This window comes from Syngnathoides biaculeatus, chromosome 4, assembly GCF_019802595.1.
Source record: "Syngnathoides biaculeatus isolate LvHL_M chromosome 4, ASM1980259v1, whole genome shotgun sequence".
In the NCBI taxonomy this organism is placed as follows: Eukaryota; Metazoa; Chordata; class Actinopteri; order Syngnathiformes; family Syngnathidae; genus Syngnathoides; species Syngnathoides biaculeatus.
Window position 1 is genome coordinate 23,045,238 of NC_084643.1, and position 25,290 is coordinate 23,070,527.

At 44.0% G+C, this 25,290-nt stretch overlaps 1 long non-coding RNA gene across 1 annotated transcript; it reads left to right on the forward strand.

Annotated features, from left to right (window-relative positions):
- Positions 1 to 1,064: 1,064 nt before the first annotated feature.
- LOC133499089 (uncharacterized) lies at positions 1,065 to 21,207 on the forward strand. Its single transcript, XR_009794544.1, has 3 exons — positions 1,065 to 1,295; positions 18,260 to 18,384; positions 21,060 to 21,207. It is a non-coding gene; the product is annotated as an uncharacterized LOC133499089 (long non-coding RNA).
- The last annotated feature ends 4,083 nt before the right edge of the window (positions 21,208 to 25,290 follow it).

Below are 25,290 nucleotides of genomic sequence, written 5' to 3' on the forward strand. Positions count from 1 at the left end.
GAGTTATGTCTGTGGCAAGGAAAAAGAAAGAGTCATAGATGTGACATTTTGACCATTAGACCTCACTCTGCAAAATATTATTTTTATTAATGTGAACAGGAATCAGTTTCTCCTACAACACTCATGAGGATTAAAACAAATAGGGCTATGAAAGCGCCAGGCAAGGAAATAAATAAATAAACAGCACAGCTGCCTCCATATTTCATTTAGTAGTCACCTCCAAGAGTTGTGGGCCTCTGTGTTAGGATTCCAAGGTAAACACTTGGAAGTTTGCACAGTCATAAATTAACAGCTTGACAGTCAAAAGTGTTCAAACTAATTTGTCAATTCTTGCCTCCTTTTTTTCCACCATTTAAATTCATTAGACATTTTTTCCCCCTTTTCCACTGGCCTTCCAGAAAAGTGTTCCCCAGTATCACATAGGAGGCGAAATTATTTTGTTCACTCAAAATGCTTTTCACTCACAAACAAGAAGGAATTAATTGCCACCAAGTACTTTTCATCAGCCAGAATTTCCCGTCTACGTGTTAGGCTTGGAAGGATTTCAAGTCATCAGATCACACGTCATCCCTCATCAACTCAGCAACTATTTTTCTTAATTCATCTGTCATTTTTTGGATCGCTAGATAATTGCTATTGAAACATTTTGCCAAACATGCCAGCGGAGAGTAAACACAGATGATGGCTTTGGAACAGAACTTCAAACAAATGTCATCCAAGCAGGCCAGGCAGAAGGGTTGCATAAGGGACGTACACCAAGTACACTGTAACCTTTTCAGCAACTAATTGCATTTGACATCTCACACACACGCAAGCACGCACCGACACACACACACACACACACACACACACACACACACACACACACACATATAGCACTTCGGTTTGGGTGAAACAGATATTTGAACAGTAGAATAGAAGAATGGCATGAATTTACAAAAAGAGGAGGCGTATCTTCAAAATGAATGTCAAACTCTGAGAAGAGGTCACAAATCCTTTGTTTTCTTTTAGTTGGTATCAAAGCTAAAAGATTTTTTTCCTGCGCAGTGGGAGAGGAGCATAGCCTAGATTGGCCCTGACAAAGTCGACGATATGTTTCGTAAAAACGGGAACAATTTCGTTTCTTTTTGAACGATTCCACAGACAGACGACATGATCAAAACAAGCCACGTTCACCTCCAAGAGCAAAGCCTTTATTATGCATGCTTGCTCAGGGCAGAAACACAAGGGACATGCCCACTAACGGCTTGGCCTCCCAAACAAAACCACTTACTGGATGTGAATGATGACTTTTGGTAAGTAATGTGGCTTCCGCTGGACATAGTAACTGTGCAGTAGAAATACACTTTGCTACAGAAGTTTTTAATCACTGCTACAGTGCCTGCCTTGTTTCACCATTAATGCGGAGATTGGGACAGTCTTGTCCTCTGTTTTCAAAGATTAAGATTAGTTCATGTTGAGATGGGAATGATATCAGACCCACTCTCAGCTTCTCCTTTAAATGAACTACTATAAAAACACAATTATAAATGGTACAAATGATGTAAATCGATGACAAATCAAGAGTTTCCAAATAAGTAAACTTTTTTTCTTCAAAGCAACATGAAGTATCTTGGCAAATAAATTGTAATATTTTACGATATTATAATGGCTATTATTTTGAATCGTCCAGGACAAGTTTTTAGCTAGCTTCAGTCTTAACATCAAGAGCGTACTTACGTTGGGCAAGTTCTTTCGTCTTTCACTGGGCCATCACTTTATAATGGAGTGGCATAGAACCCCAATTCCAATGACGTTAGGACATTGTGTGAAATGATAAAAAAAAATGATATGCATATCGTCCATCCATCTATTTTCTTAGCCGCTTATCCTCACATGGGTCACGGGGAGTGCTGGAGCCTATTCCAGCTGTCAAGGGGCAGGAGGCGGGGGTTGACAGCCAATCACAGGGCACATAGAGACAAACAGCTGCACTCACAATCACATCTATGGCTAATTCAGAGTGTCCAATTAATGTTGCATGTTTTGAGAATGTGGGAGGAAACCGGAGTGCCCGGCGGAAATCCATGCAGGCACAGGTAGAACATGCAAACTCTACACAGGCGGGTCCGGGATTGAACACCATCTTCAGAACGGTGAGGCCAACGCTTTCCATCTAATCCACCGTGCCGTCGATGCATATCATGTTCAACAAATATTTAATTGAATACACTTCAAAGACAATATATTTAATGTTCAAACGGATCTGCTTTGTTTTTAACAAATAATCATCAACTTGGGATTTTATGGGTGCAACACCATCCAAAAGAGATAAGACGGGATCATGCACATCACTTTTTTTTAAACAATATTTCGTAAATGTTTGGGAACTGAAAACACTATCCACATTCTTCTTCCATCAATTTTCTTAGCCACTTGTCCTCACGAGGGTCACAGGGGGTGTTGGAGCCTATCCTAGCTGTCATTGGGCAGGAGGCGGGGTACACCCTGAACTGGTTGCCAGCCAATCGCAGGTCACATAGAGACAAACAGCCGCACTCACAATCACACCTCGGGGTAATTTAGAGTGTCCAATTAATGTTGCATGTTTTTGGGATGTGGGAGGAAAATGGAGTGCCCGGAGGAAACCTATGCAGGCACGGGGAGAATATGCAAACTCCACACAGAGATTGCTTGGATTGAACCCCAGTCCTCAGAACTGTGAGGCCAACACTTTCCAACTACTCCACCATGCTGCCCACTGAAGACACAAATTCTTTAAAATTTGTAGATGGAATCATTTCCCATTCTTCCTTGATGTTGAGCTTCAGCTGTTCAAGAGTCCGGCGCTTTTTTACGCTTCCAAATGTGCCACACATTTTCTGTGGGAGACAAGTCTGGACTGTGAGACTCTTTTACTGTAAAGCCATCCTGTTGTAACACATGCAAAGTGTGGTTTGGCACAATCTTGCAAAAATAAGGAGGGCTGTCCATGAAAAAGACATTGCCTGGATGGCAGCATATGTTTCTCCAAAACCTGTATGTACCTTTTAGCATTAATGGTGTCTTCACTGATGTGTCAGTTACCATGATATTGGCACTAACACAGCCCCATACCCTAACATACCCTGGCTTTTGAAGTATGCGTCTATAACAATCTTCTTATTCCATAACATTGGTAACAGTGGTTCTTTTCTTCTTTGGCCTGGAGGACAACACATCCACAATTTCCAATAACAATTTGAAATGTGGACTCGTTGGACCACAGAACACTTTTCCACTTTACATAAGTCCATCTGTTATTGGGCCCAGAGAAGCTGGCGGTGTTTCTCGGAGTTGTTGATAAAGGGCTTTTGCATAGTAACGTTTTGAATTGCACTTAGGAATGGAGCGCTGAACTGTACTTACTGACACTGGTTTCCTAAAGAGTGGTAATATCCTTTACACATTGATATCAATATTTGATGCTGTGCCGCCTGAAGGCTCGAAGGTCCCAGACAATCAATGTTGGTTTTCGGCCTTGCCGCTTACACACTGGGATTTCTCCAGATTCTCTGGACCTTTTGACAATATTATGGCCCGTAGATGATGAGAATGCCTTGCAAATGTTCGTTGAGGCATAATGTCCTTATAAACTAAGTATTTTTTCCACACACCTGTTCACAAAGAGGTGAACCTCGCCCCATCTTTGCTTGTGAATTATTCAAGAAAGCTCCTTTTATACTCATTCATGGCACACACATGTTCCCAATTAGCCTCTTCACCTGTGAGATGTTTTAAACTGTTGTATGATGAGTATTCCTCAACTTTCTCAATCTTTTTCCCTAGCTTTTTTTGGAAGGTGTTCCAGCCACAAAATGTTCATTATTATTTGCTAAAAATGTATCAGTTTGAACATAAATAGCTTGTCTTTGTAGTGTATTCAATAGATATAGGTTGAACATAATTTGCAAATCATTGTATTCTGTAATATTTGTTGAACAAAGTGTCCCAACTTCACTGGAATTGGGTTTCTGTTATTACAACTTCACACGGGCTCATTTATTTATGATTTCCAACTCTGCTGAGTGCCAGGGTAGAGGTGGGGTAGTTAGATGACCAAAAGCTTAGGGGCTTTCGGCTTCTGCCCGTTTTCCAATTGGGCAGGGTGTACCCGCGTAGCAAAGGTGTGTCCTTTGATGTGCCCCTACATGGAAGTACAAAGTTGGCCTAAAATCACGCCTGCCGAGATGACATCTGAGTCCGGCCATAGGTAGGTTGCTGCTCTAATGTGATTTTGTTGAATTTGATCAGAACACAGGCAGACAACAGACGTGCAGTGGATGTCAGCCTTATTCCGTTATGAAATATGTGAACAGCATCAAATCCTCTTGGAATTATTGATATTGAGGTTAAGCAGCTCAGAGAATGGATGGATATTATTATTATTAATCACAAAAAAATCTATATATGATATTATTACATTATATTTAAAAAACAATAATCCCATTGGTGAAATAAATGATAGATGATTGATACATGAGGTCCCTGATCATAGAGTATTTACTTTAAGTCACCAGGAGTTGTCACCAGCTCATTTTGCATTCAATAAGGGTACCAGTAGCCACTCACATTATTCAGACACTGGCCAAGAGCAGTGGCCGGTGGCAATGGCGCAGACCTCCCTCTTTCAAACAAGTCAACTTAGACTCTTCTGGGAAATTACCAAGAAACCTTTCTGACTTGTCTTTGCACCGATTTCTGCTATTCACTAAAATAAAGATCAAATCCGAACACAAGTGCAGTACAAATTGAAATATGTGTGTATGGAACTTATGTGTGCCTTCACAATGTAATGCTCTCACAAACTCTCTGACAGTGCCATTCAAAACTGAAAAAAATACTTCTTTTATTCAATCTTGTTAGATACTTTGTTTAGATTTGAGGGTCTTGATGGGCCAGGAAATCCATCAGAAAGATAAAAACATGTTAAAAATAATGGTAATGTAAAATTAATTCTTTTTTGTATGAGTGCTCGGTGAGTGTGAGCCATGTGGACAAAGGAATGCATATTTTAACAATAAAAGCCAATTTCACCACAATCCTCTAAGTTCACAGCCCCCCACCCACTCATCCAATGCCTGACACATGCCTTCATCGCGTTTCCCGTCACATTCACGTCCCCCTCCCCAGCCCCTCGTGTGAGAGTGTGTGGTCTTGCATACGTGCATGTGCGTGCGTGCTGCACCCAAAGAGACAGACAGGCACACGAGCATGAAATCCACCAGGCTCCTCTAATTCTCCCTGTAATTTATGGCTCTCAGATACATGTCATGCTTAGGCTAAACAAACGGTCCTTTGTCACTGACACAAGCCTTTGATCAAGATGAATCGGATTCTCTTTCGCACTGCTGCACCGGATCTGGCCTGCACTGTTGCCGCTTCAGCCTTCACGAGGATTTGGACTCACTCAAGCACGACACACGTGTACGGGACTTCTCCTCATCAGACCTCAACGCATGCATTCTTCTTCAACTCAAAGCATGACTGTTCTCATCAGTTTACTCTGAACTTGTGACCTGGGTTAACAACTCTCACCATCATTTCTCCCTGGCGGATGTCTTTACAGAAGGCTCCAATGGGTGACTGACAACCATGGGGGAAATTATTAAACAACAGGAGCAGAGAGAGGAAGGCAATAATGTCTGCAGTCAACGATAACAAACTCAAAGACAGTTCAGAATTAGTTATGTTTACATTCACAGCTCAGTCGTGTTACCACTGGAGCTTTACAAGGACATTAAAAGTGAATACCCACAATGTCCCAATATATATGCACAGCAAAGGAATTGATTTATTAAATGAAGTATGTTTGCCTCCACAACCGTACAAGGCGCTACATATCTTCAGCCTTTTCGTGTTTCAAATGTTTTCCTAGTTGGCCTCATATTTCCGTACTTAGCAATATTCATATCCATATCTGACTAACAAACTGCACAGTAGTACCACAACCTGATGCAACTCTGTTTGGTGCATTCGTAATTACGGACAACTCTTACTTCCTGGTTCTTCACCAATCAATAACCTCTCTTTAACCCCCAGAAATTATAACTACAACAATATTGAAATTTTAATAACCCATGACTACTACCACAAACACCTTATCTACCTCGTGTGTTACGTTGTTTATTATTCTTGGTTACATTGCTGTTTTTTCCAGTGTAAGTATCTTCCTATCTGATCCGTATGAACAGTAGTATTACAACCCATACCCAAACTTGCCCCAAAATTCAGCCCCCACCCAGCACTCCCTTCAGACAACTAATCAGGATTTGTCCACCTTCAAAAACATGGCTGTTAATTTACTGGTCTGGGGGAAACATATGATGTGTTACTGTTCAAACTTGCATTCATATTTGAAAAAGAACAATATATCTTTTACAATGTAACTCCACTCTCACGACAGCAAGTTCATCATAAACCTGGAATGCTCTTCAACACACTTGTACACACTCAGCTGTTGGAAGCCTCTCCACTGCCATTGTACTCTTCAACTCAAAGAAAAACAGATGCTTTTGCCTCGGATGTTTTGAAATGGCCGTGGGATTCTATTGAAACTGTCACCAAAGAAGAAATGTTTGTGTGTGTGTGAGAGCAGGGCAGCGGTGTAGAGTGATTAAGCACGTCACTGTTGGCCTGCGGGATTGACAGTAACACCAGATGACTTGGACACACAAGGGAGGGAAGGCTGGGGGGCACTTGTGTAACAGAGACACACAGGCAGGTACTGTTATCCTGCTGAGCTCGGAACAAACCGCTGTTGACATCCCTGTCACCAACACTCATTTCTAGCGTTCAATGAGATTAGTCTCAACTGCCGCCGGTAGAGACAGAGGCATCAAATTAAACGAAAGAAGCTGACAGTGAGCATGTTCAGCGCCCTGGCTTTCTGCAGGCTGTTTTTTTCCGCTTTTCTTCCTTTAAAACGTTATCTTCAAGCCCCGCTTTCCAGCAGCAGGGATCAAACGTTAAATTGAGGGTAGATTTGGTGAGCTGTTTAAAGGTTGAGCTCACCAAAAGCAAAAGTGTGGGTTCAAAACGTGTAAATCTTTAAGTGCATTCAAAACATGCCAAGTTCAGCGATCTTGACTTCAACTTTTGAAGACTTTTGTTGTTATGATATAAGAATAATTCATCACCTGTCATGGTGTTCCTCTGATACACTCAGACATACAGTATATCATGTCCTCTACCCACATACAATATGAGACATCTTATCCCTCTAGCACACACAAACACACAGTCTCCCATGCAGTATACACCCCTATAGTCACATATTGGCTTCTTGACAAAGTGATGATTTCAGGGATATGGAAAGGAAATGACAGAGTGCATATTTTCACAAATCTTGCCTACTGGCACGCTCCACTCTGGCACATGAGCTGTCAGTAACCTGTCGCCTCAGTTTAGGCAACTCTGTTTGAGTGCCTACAACACGTTTGTCCTCAGACAAGGGGAGCACAGTGAGGAATGGTACAAAAGAGAAAAGGCAAGAGGCTAAGAGTTTTTGGAAAAGCTGAACATTGTAAAAAGTACAACTGAAAAGGTGTCAACGACAAGGGCACAGCAGAAAAGGGAGAAACGAGTAAAACAACGTCATTTCCAGAACTCATTAGAAGTAAATTTCCTCCTCTCAAGATAAAATCTGCATGGCTTTACTCTGGGCTGATTCCAAGTAAATACAAAAAAAAAAAAAAATGTGTGGAAGCATTGTATATTTGCAAGATGCAAAGATGTCAAGGGTAAGAAGAATTGGTGTTCTAAAAACCTCCATTCACCACTCAAGTGTGCTTATTTAATATGATCATCACAGTGTACCCTATGGTATGAAAGTACCATGCGATCGAGGCAGTGGGGTAATACTGTAGTGTATATGTATCAAATAAACAAAAATGTATTCTGTTAGTCATCCCCAATCTTCACTCTTAATCCGGTCCAGATCCAAACTACAAAAAACTACAGATTGGTTCACTCAAATTCAGCTCAATTCAATTTCATGAACATTGAATCGTCGAGAGACAAAGTCATTTTCAACACTTAAAATTTGTCGATAATGGGTAAAAATGACGCATACAGTAAATGGTCATCACAAGAAGGCATCAACACTGTTCCTTTCCAACACATAGTTCGATCAGAAACTCCAAGGGTGACTCATTTTTATTTGTGAAAAAAGAGGAAATTGACCAAATGCGGACATAAGTAGGTTGTTTTGGCCCAGCGCCAGCGATGTGTGTGACACAAAGGGTAAAGGAACGCCAAAAGATGTGCTGGGGTGGGCTCACCAAAAGCACCAACAGTCTGTTTGCAATGCAAATGATGCCTGGACAAGAGCATGAATCTTTAACGCTGGCTGGTTCACATATTTTCCTTCTCAGTGCATATCCTGTATTTGTCTGTCCATAAGTAAATCGTTTATCTGGGGCGCTATCGCCCACAGACATCCAGTATATAATGCTACGCTCAACTAGAGTCAAACAACATACATACTGCACGCTCCGGGAAGGGGAGATGCAGTTAAAATGTACTCCCCGGGCAGCGTGAGGTCATCCAGTTCTCTATTTCAAAGGAGACAGGGTCGCTGTTGAGCCATCTGAGGCCCTCTGGAAGCAAGCAGTCATGTGCAATTTTCCAGTCCAGCGCTCAGTGATGAGCAGCTCTGACTGCGGCTCAGCCCTCGGGGCTCGGACCGCGGGGGGAATGGTAGGCTCAGAGCTTGTCCACCTTCTGCTCCGGCCTTGTCGTATCATTGGGAATGAAGAGTCATCATCGCCTGCCAGCTCACGCTGAAGTCATCATTTGCTGCATTCTTTGGCTCTCTGGGGCCTCAACTCAAGTAAATTATGCTCACCCACACCATTATTAGACTCATTATAGACCTATTTGAGTGGCTTTCAGCCTGTCACGGGTGCTCAACTATGTCTTTGGCTTGACTTGATTCCATGTGACAGGCTTTTCTTGCACTAAAAGGCAGGGGAGGGGAGATGGAGAGATTGAAGAGAGAGAGGAAAATATATCTTAAAGGAGTCAAGTGAGTGCTAATGTATGACATTCATTTGCTTTCATCATGAGGCCGACGTTTCTCGTTATGGCATGTCTTCCCATAAAATAATTTTGGATTTGACTTTGAGATGTCTAAATTGCCTAAACGGTCTGTGTGGCAATAGTAAATGGCAGGTCGAGTCCATCTGGCTGGTTGTCGACACAGTTGAGAAATGACCCTCATTTTTGGAACCCGAGAAGCATTTGATTTCTTACACTGTGCCTGCCTGACCGGTGCTACTCGCTCGAATTCTCACATGCACATGAAGCGCTGCCATCCATTCATTTTCATGTTGTGTCCCCACTAAGCTCTCTGCTCCATTTTTCATTCTATCATCAGTAACATGATAGGGAAGTCCCCAGCCAAAAGGAAACCTTGACTTCACAAATTTTCTGAAAAAGTGTCTACCAACTCCCCACTGTGCTAATCCAGGGCAGAGCCAAGATCAATCTGGGAGGCTTCATTTGGAATTGCAGCCCTCGGCTCTGGTTTCCGCTTATCCTGAATGCCAAATACTTCTTTTTCATTTCTGAAGCTCAGTTATATAATTTTCCTTCCACCCCTCCTTGTCAGCCGTGTAGTCTTTTGAACGTTTTTTTTTCCAATTTCCTGTTGGACCCAGCGCTAAAGTCCATCTTACTTTACTTCCTAATTGTTTATATAAACTGCTGTTTCTTTTTTCCCACTTTAACAGTGTCTTGCACCTTTAACAAAACTACTACTGCAAACTTCTTTTCCAGTTGTAAATCCAACTTGTATTAGTTGTTTTATTCACTAAATACTTTCTTTTGATGTTTCTTTGCATTTCACCCTGATATACCATCATGAGTAACTGTGGGTGATACCATTGACACGTCAGTGCTCATTTACATCATGCAGATTGACAGGTGGACCAAGGCCAGCTTTGCGTCTGATAATGACTAATTTAATGCATACCATTGCTCATTTTCTCCCACTCAGCTCCTCTGTTCTTGGCATGGACATCTTTTGACCTAAAAATGCTCCTTCTCTCACCCCCCTACATGTGTTTGCAATTCCCCTCCAGGGGGTTATGATTCAACAGCGGCATCATCTCAATTCGTCTCGAAGAAAGTGGGAGACGAGGCGACCCTCTCTGCCCCCCTGTTTCAGAGGCAAGAGCCTGAGTGTGTTTGGCGGAGTTGGACATGAGGCTCGCTCTTTGGGATGTGGGAGTTTAAGAAGAGAGTGGCACGCTGGCCTAATCACATTACGGGTGCCATATTACGTGTCAAGCTGTCACTTTCAATTTGAGCCACTGCACTGCAGCGGCGTGAGCTTGCTTTTATTCATATTCCTGTTTTGATTGAGGCTCGATAGTGGTTGTACAGGGAAGAGATATCTGAAAAGGGCTGCTCATATGTTTACCATTAGTACTGGTTGCACTATGTCTGTGTGTGTGTGTCAGTGTCTGAGTGCTTGATGCAGGTGATTTCACCATCCCCTTCACGCTGTATCATGTCTTCGTATCCTTGTCTCCCATTTGAACTGATGTCAAGTGTCTCGTCGTCCAATCTGTTCCAGTCGTTGAATGTCCGAAAGCAAAAAGGAGGGAAAAGACTGGAGATTGTCCAGGGAAAGCTCGCTTAACCTTATTAGCACAGGAAAAAGAAGATAGCAAGTGACAAGAGCGAAAGAGAAGGTATTGGTTACAGAATGGTGGGAATGGTGTTTGTCTTTAGTCAAAACCACTTGTCTTCAAATTGAGAGGAATGACTTTTGGGTTGGACTCTGGGGATATTCAGTGCGGAATAACTCAAGCCCTTTCAATTACTCAGTCCTACTCAAAGCCTCAGCTTGTTTCTGTCCAAAAGATCATCAGCGCAGTGATAAAGTCCAGTGAAGTCTCAGGGAAGACAGCTGTAATACAACATAAGTAAAGATATTAACCGGAGACAAGAGAATGGTACAAAAATCGGGGCTGAAGTGGAAAGTGAAGGAAAAACTGGGACCCTCCATCGCAATCTCCTCATTGATAATGCATCACTACTGATTTTAGAATGAAAGTAAAGTGCAAAAGCATCCCAAATTACTTAAATATCTTAAAAATTACAAAATTAATTACTAAAACACTGCAGCAGATTTAGAAATGCACACAAGGCAAGCATCAGATGCTACACAAAATTAAACGTTTACCAGTATTTGCCTTCAGCCTGTTTGGCATGTAATTCCCATTCAAATAAAACCTAATTTAATGATGTTGTCTCATATCTCTGTAGTCTAACTTCTGTCTTACCGCTGCAGACAAAATCACCAAGTTCATATTAATAAGTTCACAGAGAGAAAGACAGAATGAAAGAAAGAATAACATGTGCATCTTATCCTGTCTCAAACTAACTTTGATTAAAGAGATCTCGACCTTTGTATGAATTTGTACAGTTTAGTCAAAAAGAGTACTTTTCTCGTTGCTTCTTGGAATTGCAGCGGCAATGATTGATGCAATAATTAGCAGTGTTATTATGAGGTAATTGTCAAATGCATCGTTACTTGACTCCATTCTGGACTGTTACCGCATTATCTGACGGCTTGGACTAAACTTATGTCTAACAGTCAGTGTTGGGAAGATCCCCTTGAAAATGTAATAGTGGTGAAACCATTTCAACTCCTTTGTCAGTAATATAATTAATTACATTTAATTTGGATTATTTTTACACATTTTAAATGAATGATTTAATAAGGCCGGCATAGCGACCAACAGGTTAGCACATTTGCCTCACAGTTCTGAGGACACAGGTTCAAATCCGGCCTTGCTTGTGTGAAGTTTACATGCTCTCCTCATGGCTGTGTGGGTTTTCTCCAGGTACTTGGGTTTCCTTCCAGAACCCCAAAACATTCATCGTAGGTTCCTTGAAGACTAAATTTTCCATAGGTGTGAATAGTTGTTTCTTCATATGTGCCCTGCGATTGGCAGCCCAGTTTGGAATTAAATTCATAAAATTAGAACGCTAAAGAAATTGCCATTTACTTTTTGTAGAAAAAAAATGAAATTAGTGTCACATTAAATCCATCAAAATATGACACTTTCAAAACAATATGTGAAATCACCTTCAAAACTCTTTTGCTTTAATGACAACCTCGATGTGACATGGCTTTGAGGTAATCAGCCAATGATTTTGCCCGAGTGTTATGGAAACCCAGATTACCTTGATGCTTGCCATCAGTTCTCCTTTGTTTTTGGGTCTGGTGCCCCTCATTTTCTTCTTGATAATACCCTATAGATTCTCAATGGTCGTCTAGGGCTTCATGCCCCTGGTAGTGTCACCCATGGCAAACAGGTCTGAGGTGAGGGACCAGACAAAGTACGACTCCAAAACCCAGATGATGTCCACAAATTTGGATCTTAGTTTCCTTTTCCCGGACGCGGGTCACCGGGGCCCCCCTCTGAAGCCAGGCCTGGAGGTGGGGCTCAAAGGTGAGTGCCTGGTAGCCAGGCCTGTACCCATGGGGCTCGGCCGGGGACAGCCCGTAAGGGTAACATGGGTCCCCCTTCCCATGGGCTGACCACCTGAAAGAGGGGTCGTGTGCAATGTGAGCTGGGCGGTGGGCAAAGGCGGGGACCTTGACGAGTCGAACCCCAGCTACAGAAACTAGTTCCAGAGACATGGAATGTCACCTCTTTGGCAGGGAAGGAGTCCGAGTTGGTACGTGAGGTCGGAAAGTTTCGACTAGATATAGTAAGACGCGCCTGTACGCACCACCTGGACTCTGCACCACTCCTCTTGAGAAGGGTTGGACTCTGTTCCACTCTGAAGTTACCCATGGGGAGAAACGCTGAGCAAGTTTGGTATACTTATTGCCCCGCGGCTCGCGGCCTGTACGTTGGGGTTTACCCCAGTGGATGAGAGGGTAGCCTCCCTCCACCTGCAGATAGGGGGACTGGTCCTGAGTGTTGTTTGTCTTTATGCACCAAACAGCAGTGCAGAGTACCCACCCTTTTTGGAGTCCTCAGAGAGAGTGCTGGAGAGCGCCACCTCTGGTGACTCCATCATTCTAATGGGGGACTTCAATGCCGACATGGGCAATGACAGTGAGACCTGGAAGCGCATGATTGGGAAGAATGGCTCCCCGATCAGAACTCGAGTGGTGTTCTTGTTACTGGACTTCTGTGCTCATCATGGATTGTCCATAACAAACACAATGTTCAGGCATAAGGGTGTTCACATGTCCACGTGGCACCAGGACACTCTAGGTCGACGTTCGATGATTGACTTTGTGGTTGTGTCATCAGACTTGCGACCATATGTCTTGGACACTCAGGTGAAGAGAGGGGCAGAGCTCTCAACTGATCACCACCTGGTGGTGAGTTGACTCCAATGGTGGGGGAAGATGCCAGTCTGACGTGGCAGCCCCAAACATATTGAAAGGGTCTGTTGAGAACGACCGGCAGATTACCCTGTCAGAAGGAATTTCAACTCCCACCTCCGAAAGAACTTTGCTCACATCCCGGAGGAGGCGGGGGACATTGAGTCTGTGTGGACAATGTTCCGTGTCTCCATTGCTGAGGCGACCGATTGGAGGTGGTTGGTGCCTGTCGTGGTGGCAACCCACGAACACGGCTGGCCAAGCAGAATGCAGCTTCGGTGGTCGCTGGGACAACAACTTCAGTGTGGGAGGAGTTCAGTGAGGCCATGGAGAACGACTTCAGGATGGCTTCGAGGAAATTCTGGTCCACTGTCTGGTGTCTCAGGAGGGGGAAGCAGTGCACCGTCAACATTGTGCATAATGGCGATGGGGCACTGCTGACCTCTAATCGGGATGTTGTGAGTCGGTGGGGAGAATACTTTGAAGACCTCCTCAATTCCACCATCACACCTTCCCACGAGGAAGCTGAGTCTGAGTGCTCTGAGGCGAGCTCTTCTATCTCTGTGGTTGAGGTCACCAAGTTGGTTAAAACGCTCCTCAGTGGCAGTGCCCCGGGGTGCATGAGATTTGCCCGGAGTTCTTAAAGGCTCTGGATATTGTGGAGCTGTCCTGGTCGACACACCTCTGCAACATCGCGTGGACATTGGGGACAGTGCCTCTGGATTGGCAGACTGGGGTGACAGGGGGAGGGTCTGTTCCATTTAGAGATGGATCACACTGCTCAGCATCCCTGGTAAGGTCTATTCAGGGGTACTGGAGAGGTGGGTCCATCGGGAAGTCAAGTCTCGAATTCAGGAGGAGCAATGTGGTTTTTGTCCTGGCCATGGAACAGTGGACCAGCAATAAGTCGGACTCGTTCCCAGTGAGAGTTGCACTCTGCCAGGGCTGCCCTTTGTCACCGATTTTGTACATAACTTTTATGGACAGAATTTCTAGGCGCAGTTGAGGCGTAGATTGTGTCCCATTTGATGGCTTCAACATCGCATCTCTGCTCTTTGCAGATGATGTGGTTCTCTTGGCTTCATCAAGGTGTGATCTCCAATTCTCACTGGAGCGATTTACAGCCGAGTCTGAAGCAGCTGGGATAAAAATCAGCACCTCCAAGTCCGAGATATGGTCCTCAGTCAGAAAAGGGTGGCGTGCTCTCTCCAGGTCAGGGATGAGATCCTACCCCAAGTGGAGGAGTGGGCATGAGCTGTGGGTCGTGACCGAAAGAACAATATCACGGATACAAGTGGCCGAAATGAGTTTCCTTCGCAGGGTGTCCAGGCTCTCCATTAGAGATATGGTAAGACGCTCGGTCATCCGGGAAGGGCTCAGTGTCGAGCCGCTAATCCTCCGCATTGAGAGGAGCAAGATGAGGTGAGATGAGGAGACCCTGAGGTTGACCAAGGACACGCTGGAGAAACGATGTTTCTCAGCTGGCTTGGGAACGCCTTGGGATCCCTCCGGAAGAGCTGGATTGGGAAAGGGAAGTCTGGGTATCCCTGCTGAAGCTACTTCCCCCGCGACCTGACCCGGAAAAGCGGTGGATGGATGGATGGATGGATGGATGGATGGATGGATGGATGGATGGATGGATGGATGGATGGATGGATGGGGTTTAGATCTGGGGAGTTGGCTGCCCACTCAAGCACAGTGATGGCATGTGCATTAAACCAGGTTTTGGTGCTTCTGGCGGTATGGGCAGGGGTCAGATCCTGCTGGAAGATAAAATATACATCTCCATACAGATCCTTGGCAGGAGGAATCATAAAGTCCTCTCAAACATTCTGGTCGGCTGTTGCAATGATTTTGGATTTATGAAAGTAGTTTACCGACACCAGCACTAGGCAATGCACCCCAAATCATGACTGTGGATATTTCCCATTGTAGCTCACTCAACTTGGGTTCTGGTCTTCACCAGTCTTCCTCCAAACCCTTGGATCTTGAGTCCCGAATGAAAGGTATCCTTTACCTTGGAAGTCCAAATTATGTCAAATTAAACAAACATATACTTGAAATAGCTTGAATTGCACCTCCTAAATCTATAATGTAAAACTGTTTAACAGTTGAATAGAATTATGGAAATAACTAAAAATTTCCATGATATTCTATATTTTGAGAAAGAGTCTCTGTATGTGTGTTTGTGCCTGCATCATGTGGAAAATGTGATTCCATATCAAATGACAACTGTGCACAATTTATCACTTAATATGACAAAACAGATAAGTGAACTTACATTCCATCTTTTTTGGGACTCAATGGTCCATAAAACCTGTGTAGATAATGTCCATTGATGAAAGTGAAGTAGCAGGTGCTATGATAGCGATCCCAACACACAGTAATCTGTTATCGCAATAATGTGTATCATTAATTTGAACAGAAGATATAGGATGCATATTCATGAGGAACAACTTTATTTTTTTTCTTTTATTTTGTTTAAATATGGATTATTAATTTGTGGAATTACATTCAACTGGCCATTTAGATGGAACCAAATGAAATCAAAATATATATGAAGTATATAGGTGTATGCAAAGCATATAAAGTATTTCCACAGCCATTGTTTTTTCACACCGGATATGAGCACGTGATTCAGATACAGCCAGGCCAGGACGCGACAGAACCAGATGCTTCTCCACTAACCAATTAAGTGTGTATTATTTCACTCACCACTTAGTATAGGAATGTCTCTGAACACAATTAAAAAAAGACAACCCTTATGTTGCAAAGTTGTAAAAAAAAAAACAAAAAAACAAAAACGGAATAGAAGTTGCTGAGGCAGCACAGTGGCACAGTTGTAGGGTGTTGTCCTCACGGTTGTGAAGACTGGCATTCAAATCCTGGCCTGCCTGTGTGAAGTTTGCATGTTCTCCCCCTGCTTGTGTGGGTTTTCTCCGGGCACTCCGGTTTCCTCCCACATCCCAAAAATATGCAACATTAATTGGTCACTCTAAATTGTCCCTAAGTGTGATTGTGAGTGCAACTTGTCTGCCTCCATGTGCCCTGCAATTGGGTGGCAACCAGTTCAGGATCTTCCCCACCTCCTGGCCGTTGACAGCCCAGATTAGATCCAGCACTCCCGTGACCCTCGTGGCTCAGGAAATGGCTGGATGGATGGATGAAGCTCCTGAGATGATATTAGTGTTGAAGTGCAGCACATTCTGTGTGACTATTGTGGAAATGTTTACTTGATGTTTTTGAGAGAGAGAGAGAGAGAGAGAGAGAGAGAGAGAGAGAGAGAGAGAGAGAGAGAGCAAAGCATATCAAAGCAAAGCAATGATATTTGTATCGCATATTTCATACACAAGGTAACTTAATGGACTTTTCCTGCTAAAAATTTTCTATAGAACATTTCTAAAGAATTTCTGAAGAACTATAGAATTTTAGGACCCAAGTCCTATAGAATATCTATAGAAGTTATATTGTTCTGTAGAAAGTCTATAGAAAATCACAGCCAAAGTTCTATAGAACAAGTTATTCTGTACAAATTCTATGGAATTCTATAGAATTTCTATAGCATTTCTATACCCATTTTTTTAGCATGGTTACATGATTAAGATCATCAAAATACAAATATAAAAACATTTGAGTTGAGTTTGAATAAAGAGTATAAATAAACCAGCTTTTAGTCCAAGAAATATCACTGAAAAGTGGAAGTACTCTAAAACGCATGAGAAAAAAAGAGTTTTTAACCTGGATTTTCTAACATTCACACTTTTGGCTGACGTCACCTCACTTTGCAATTTTTTTTTTTTTTTTTTTTTTACCGCATAATAGCTAAATGCTGCTTCACCATGTTTGCTTTGGACTCTGCACTCGATTATTACACCTGCATCAGTTAATCTCTGAGCCCTACTGGGTTTATATCCCATTAGCATTTATTTTATGTATTCAGGACCTAAACCATTCAGTAATTTATAGACCAGTAGCAGAACTTTAAAATGTATTCTAAAACTGACTGGAAACCAGTGTAAAGACTTTAGAATTTGAGTTATATGCTCCGACCTCTTTGTTCCGGTCCCAACCCACGCTGCACCATTCTGAAAGAGCTGCAGCATTTTATTGCCCTTTTTGGGGAGCCCAGTGAGAAGACCATTACAATAGTCAATAATACTTGAGATAAAAGCATGGATAAAGAAATCCAGCTACAGACCACTGATCGGGTTCCGATCAGTTCGGGGTCTTTCCTCCCAATCACACCCTTCCGGGTCTCATTGTCATTGCTCAAGTGAGCATTGAAGTCACCCAGCAGAACGATGGAGTCCACACCAGGAGTACCCCTCCCTTCTAAGGACTCCAAAAAGGGTGAGTACTCTGAACTGCCTTAGCCATACCTGCTCAGCGTCTCAGTGTGGGTAACTCCAGAGTGGAAGAGAGTCCAAACCATCTCAAGAGGATTGGTACCAGAAGCCAAGTAGTGTGTGAAGACGAGTCTAACTATATCTAGTCAGAGCCTCTCAACCTCACACACCAGCAAGGGTCCTTCCCTGCCATAGAGGTGACGTTCCATGTCCCTAGAGCCATTTTCTGTAGCTGGGGATCGGATCACCAAGGTGCCTGCCTTTAGCCACAGCCAATCTCACACTGCACCTGAACCTGATGGCCCCTCCATAGGTCGTGAGCACTAGGGAAGCGGGACAAACATAACCGTTTTGGGCTGTACCTGACCAGACCCCACGGGTGCAGCCCCAACCAACCAGGAGCTTGCCTTCAAGCCTCACTTCCATGCCTGGCTCCAGATGGGGGGCCCCGGTGACCCAGGTCCGGGAAAGGGAAACCTTGATCCATTTATATTTTTATCATAGCAGTTCTATCTTTGTCTGTTCCCTGACCTAGGACCTGTTTGTCATGGGTGACTCTACAATTGGCATGAAGACCCAGACAACCTAGCTCCTAGGATCAGTGGGACACACAAACCCCTCCACCACGATAAGGAACCGGCTTCCAGGAAGTCTGAACAGGTAAATTTACTGAGGTGCTAAAATCACCCACATACATACTCTGTCAAAACTATTGTATTTCGTACAGTATATCGGTAAAAACACCCACGTCAAAAACACATTTACACGAACACACCCACTGAGAAGCATATTTACTACAGCATCTATAGGAGGGGCCTGAAAAAACAACACCCTTGCTGTTTTATGAACATACTCAGCAGCTCCCGGCACACGTAAGGGGTTTAATATTTCACAGGGGAGAAAATGTTATGGACTCTAATAAATATGCACAAATGTGCAGCTTGTGTAGAGGCATTGGCACTGGCAGTACACATTAATGTCATATTAAAGTAGCCCGCCTGTTGACAAGCCCTGTGTGACCCTGTAAATGTGCCCCCCCCATACACACACGCAGACACACACACAAACACACACCTTACTTGCTTTGAGTGAACTGTTATGCACCTAAAAATTTTAGTCGAATGTAAAATCTTTGGAGGTTTAAGATGATAATGCAAACCAGATTCGGATCTGTCAGGCACCAGTGAGAGGAAATCACAGCTGTGAGAGACAGAGGGAAAACAAGCGTAAGAAAGAAAGGTAGACAGAAAGAGAGAGACATCAAAGACCAAGTGCTTTCCATACAAAAGGGCAAGCAGGGCTTCAGATCAGACAAGCTCCTCTGTAAACAGGCTGCTCAGATCCTGGCAGCAGGGGGTTCCTCCTTCAGCTTGCAGCTTTGTCTGCTGCATGCATGGAGGAGCACTGGACCAGTGCTTCGTACCACTTCACTCCCTCTTCATATAGAAAGACTTGCACCCCTCCTCATACCACCAAAACTACCCTGAATGACAAAAAAAAGTCTCCTTTTCCCCCTGCTACCACCACTTCCACTTATTCTTCCCTCATCCCCCCTCCACTTTCCTATTGTGTGCTTTTCTTCATGTGTTTCCTTCCTCTATACCCTCTTCTGTCAGCTATTTAACTGTGGGTCTTGTCAGGGAGGAAAGGAGGATGTGAATTGGGTTGGACCCAAGAGCAGACTATGGTGGAGGGAGTAGGTTCAGAATGGTTCGTTGGAAGTTGATTCAGTGTAATATCCAAGGCTAAGTGGAAGAACCTAGGGATGAGGAGCGAACAGGAAGTGGGAACGTAAGCATGCAGGATAGCTTGGCATCGTGGCTGAAGTAGTCAGCAAGACGGGGAATCCACGGAAGGAACACTGGAGACGAGGTAGAACACAATTGGGTGAGTACAGATCTGGGTCATTGGATAACTACAGTATTGCATCACAAAACCTAGGAGAATGAGAGTCAGACGATGAGTCACAAACAAGTGTCAAAGGGAGCAGGGCTTGAGAGGCTTTAAATGCAGGGAGTAATCAGTGCTGCCAGAAGAGTGGTATGCTGCATAGGTGTTGCTGATTGCTAGAAAGACAGAGGGGGAGAGGGTGCGACAAGGCACAAGGTAGCACCTAAGCTCCAAAACAGAAACCGCAGGGCATAGATCATGACAGGTCTGTTCTTAAAAACACACACACACACACACACACACACACATTGCACAAATGCCTGGAACAGACGACAGCACGTTAGCCCAGTTTTTGGTCTGATTTGTTATCAGGTGAGTTCCCAGATCCAGCCTGAAATACTTTGTCAGAAACGCCAAAGGCTATTGAAGTGTGAAATATTCCATGACCAACAATTTGGCCCTATGATTGCCCTCAGACGAAAATCAAAAGTATGTTACAGTATTTTAAAAATTTTCGGACATCATCCATTCGAGCATGAATCAACAAAACACTGGCATATTTCCATACAAACGTTAGTGTGAGAATGAGCTCGGTACATAAAGTTCTATCGCCTGTTTGCCCATTACCTCAAGCACTCCTTGAAGAATAGACAACGCGAACTGTCCTCTCCGACACAACACTTTTTTTCTTCTTTTTGATCTGTTTTTCCCAACACGATGCATTGGCGCAATCGTTATTGCCACCAGGATAAGGGCCAATGGGATAAGCTCTTTGTCATTAAAAAAAAAAAAAAAAAAAAAGGTTAGGTCCGGGTGTGAATTAATTGTGGTCTTGACTTCATTCTCATCCTTGCCACTCTTTTCAAAGGACTTCGGAAAGGAGCTTTCCAAGCACTTTTCAAGTATCATCCTTCACTGATCAAAGCCTGCTCACACAGATATATTTCCCCTTGCAGACAATGTCTCTTCTCAAGGTGCTGTCAGGTTCCCTCCTTTGCTTTAATTTCATCTCTTAAACTTTTTTTTAATCCCCGTACCCCCTGCCTCCCTTCCCTCTCCTTCCTTTGTGAGGCCTGTCAGCCATGACAGTTTGTTGCCATGAGGGACTTGTGGGAAGAGAAGCTAGGTGCACTTTTACAAAGAGATGCCGCCTGGCTTCACCTCACTCACACTGTCACTCAAAGCTGCCTGACTTGCCCCTCACACACAGACGTACACACACACACCTACACGGGCAAACACACAGACCTATTTACAGGCAAGGTGACACACCCAGCTTTCATCCACCGGCACCCATAACAGTGTGACGCCACACTCACGCACTTAGACATGACACACACCGTGACCTTGTGTTTGTTGTGTCAAGTTAAGTATCCATGCTGCATAAAGGGGGTCGGGTCAGGGGCTGGAGCTGTGAAGTCAGTTGCAGTGTCTGGATGTTTCAGATCATAAGGCAGAAGGAAACACCGAGCGACAGAGCCAGTGATGGAGCGCTGGCAGAGCCAGCACTGACAGGGCTTAGATGACAGACGCAAGCTGACAGACGCTGACATCGCCCTGTCGCCTCGGGGAGACACGCAGCCCTGAGTGAAACCTGAGGAGTCCTGCTGGCAGCCATAACTACCAGCCAGCCCTCGCGAGCCTAATCCCTCAAAGTTCATAGGAAGACACCCAGGTGACGGAGAGGCAGGAGCAAAGAGGAAGACAATAGGGTGTGAGGAGAGTTTGCCTAAAGGGAAAGGATTGACTTTGTGAAACATTAATTACAACTCTTTTTCCTCCCCCTACTAAACCACCCCCCACCTCATGCCTATCTGTCTTGGTTTCACTTGAGCTAGGGCAGCTCAGAGCAGGTGAATAACCCAATTTGTTCCTCGACAGGCAGTTACAGGCAAGTCGCAAAATTATTCTGATGTTTGAGGGAAACACACACGTTCACACTACTCCGACATGAGATTTGCAATCGAGTATGTGAACATTTTTGTTAAATTCACAAAAAATTTTGAAATGATCCTTGCCCTCGTGTAGCTGCAAAAATGACTGACAGTAGTGCGTGCATGCCAGGTCAGAAATTGGCAATAATACAGTAACTCAGTTTGTAAGACTGCTGGGTCCCAAAAGGCTTTGCTTTGCAATGTGTCGGTGGTTAAAGTTATGCTACCAATATGTTACTTAAAGGATACGTCGTTGTCTATTTTCCAAGCTGCTTATCCCCACAAAGGTCGCAGAACTCAATACCAGCCAACAGTGAACGAAAGGCAGACTACACCCTGAACTGGTCAGTCAGTCACAGGGCACATACCAGCAACATCACTGAGCAGGAATCAATCTGACGCTGCCCGCACCAAAGTCAACCGTGTGTACCACTACACGATCAGTGACTATCCTAAACTATACGTGGTGGGGGATATTATTTATTCTCCCCCTCTCTCTCTCTCTCTCTCTATCTCTCTCTCTCTCTCTCTCTCTCTCTCTCTCTCTCTCTCTCTCTCTCTCTCTACCCCCCCCCCCCTGTGCTGATCAACTGACCAGTGTGTTCTTCGGATTACAGATTCTCCCAAAAGTTCAGACAACCGCTGTCTCTTGAGAAAAGGTACAATATTTTCCGGACAAAAGTGTGCACTAGTTAATAAGTAGTGCCCACTTTAGCAGTTTAGCAGAGTAGCAGTTTTTGTTTTTTTGTATTTTTTTCACACACAATTTTGTGTATACCATACACAATGGTACATTTTAATTAGATATTCACAAAGAAAGACTTTGTAAAATGTTTATTTACAGAACTTATTTCCAAACATTGACTGTAACACAGCAGTAAAATTGCTCAAATATAATGGAAAACTCTTTTTTTTTTTATCTATCCTTGTCCTATTCATTGAAACCACAAAGCATCTAGGTTTAACAGAATCAGGTAGCTCCAGAACATCCATGATCTGAGTTAGTTATCTTCACAAGGGTCGCGGGAGTGCTATCCCAGCTATCTCTGGGCAGAAGACGGGGTGCTCCCTGTACTGGTTGCTACCCAATCGAAGGCCACATAGAGAGAATCAGTCACACAAACCGAGGGGCAATTTAGAGACTCCAATTAATGCATGTATTTTAGATGAGGGAGGAAACCGGAGGGTTTAGACAAAACTCATACAGGCATGGGAAAACATGCAAACTCCACGTAGGCGGGGCCGGGATTCGAACTCCAGTCCTTAGAACTGTGAGGTAGATGCTCTAACCTAGGGATGAGAAAACTTTTGGTCTCAGGGACCACGTTGACGTTTTAAATTTGGCAGGCCAAATTTTGGCAGGCACAAGCAGATGCTTACCAATGAAAAATAAACAAAAAAGAAGGCATTCTAGTGTTAATATTTAGATTTACTTATAATGGGGAGTATGTTGTTTTGTTGCTCACTTTTTTTTCCAGTCCTTCCAAGCATCTTTATTACCAACACAAGATCCACTACCCACAAAATAGATGAATTGAAATTACAACTAGACATGAGCACTTTTGTCCAGAACTGCAGTATTATTTTCGTCACGCAGATGTGGCTACATCCGCAAATCCTCGATGCTGGAGATGCTCTAGCGGACTTTACGCTACATCGTCAGGACAGAACCGAAGTCTCTGGTAAGTTTGGAGAGGGAGGCCTTTGTGTTTATGTGTACAACGGGTGGTGTTCTGACGTAAAGGTCCTTGCAGTCTCGTGCAAACCCTTTTATCTGCCAACGGTAGTCATTGTGGTATCTGTCTATATCCAACCAGATGCTAACGTTAGCCCAGCACTTGCTCTGCTCGCGACTGTAAACAGACAGCAGCTCACCCACCAATGGAGTATTTATTGTTGCTGGTGACTTCAATCAAGTGTATTTAAAGACTGTTTTACCCAAATCCATCCAGTGTGTGAAGTGTCCCATCAGAGGAGACGAAACCCTGGACCATGTTTACGCCAACATTAAACATGCATACAGGGCTACCCCCCTCCCCCATCTTGCTGGATCCGATCATGTTTGCCTCACCCTTAAGACCCACATACATCCTCCTACAAAAACAAATGAGGCGTCAAACAAAGACAATAACAACATGGCCTTATTATGCACTCTCTCAGCTGCAGGACAGATTTTCACACACTGTTTGGGAATTATTTGAACACCAGACCCTCCAGGGACACACAGATAGTGTTTGGTCTTATATCAAAAACTGCACAGACACTGTCAATAAATGGATCCTGGTTTTCCCCTACCAAAAACCCTGGATGACCCGAGAGACTGAGGCACTCCTGAGACGCCACAATATCGCCTTCAGGTCAGGGGACAAGGCAAAGTACAGCACTGCCAGAACTGACTTTAAGAAAGACATCAGAGTGGCCAAGGTGGCCTACAAAAGAAATATTGAGGAGCACTTCACAGAAATAACTCATATAAGATGTGGGAGGGATTACAACATATCACAAACTACAACGGAAATAACCAGATGTATGCCGGAAACAGAGACGCCTCACTGGATGAGGAACCAAACTGTTTCTTTTTAATTACTGCAGATGAGGCGCAGGTGTGCGCCTCCCAATCAGTGCTGGTGTGCAGGTACCCGCATAGCCAGGGCTGGACCACCAAGACCATGACAGAAAGTTGCTAGCCCAGATGGAGTGTCGGGGAAGGTACTAAAATCCTGTGCTGATCAGCTGATCAGTGTTTTCACAAAAAATCTCCCTGCAACCATCAACCTTTCCTTCCTGCCCGAAATCTGCAACAATCATCACCGTCCGCCCAAAAAATAACCATTGACAGTCTAAATGATTACAGGCCTTTTGCACTAAAATCTGTGATCATGAAATGCTTTGACATTCTAGTTGCACGCCACATAAGGGGCTCACTCCCTCCCTCATTCGACCCTACCAGTTTGCCTACAGAGGAAAACGGTCCACCGAGGATACTATCACAATAACTCTCCACACTGCACTGAACCACCTGGAAAGCCTGCGGAACTATATCAGGATGCTTTTCATAGGCTCATGCTCAGCCTTTAATACCATCATCCCAGGTATTTTGGTTGACAAACTCTCCCTCCTTGGACTGTCTCCATCCATCTGCTGCTAGATTAAAGATTTTCTCACAAACCATCCAGTCTGTAAGACTTAGCCCAGACCTCTCACCCTCAATCACCCTCAGCACCGGGTCCCCTCAAGGTTGTGTACTGAGCCCTCTCCTATACTCTTTGTACATATGTGATTTCTTACCAGCCCATCCCAGCAATTCTGTTATCAAGTTTGTTGATATTACCATGATCAGGCTCATCTCAAAAGGAGATGAGTCTGCCTACAGGAATGACATTGTAAGTCTGTAAAAGTGGTGTACAGCAACCTTACACTGAACACCACAAAAATTAAGGCAATCATCCTGGACTTTCAGAAGTGCGCTGTGGACCCGGTCCCACTGCTCATCAATGGGGAGCGTGTGGAGAGGATCCAGTCCTTCAGATTTCTAGGATTCTACATCAGAGACAAATTCACGTGGACTGTAAGTACCACAGCGATGGTGAAAAAGGCCCAGCAGCAACTCCACTTCCTCAGAGTGCTCAGGAAGAACAATTTGGAAGCTAAGCTGCTTCTGGTTTTCTACAGAACCAACTTAGAGAGCATCCTCATATACTGCATCACAATATGGTATGCTGGATGTACAGTAGCGGACAGG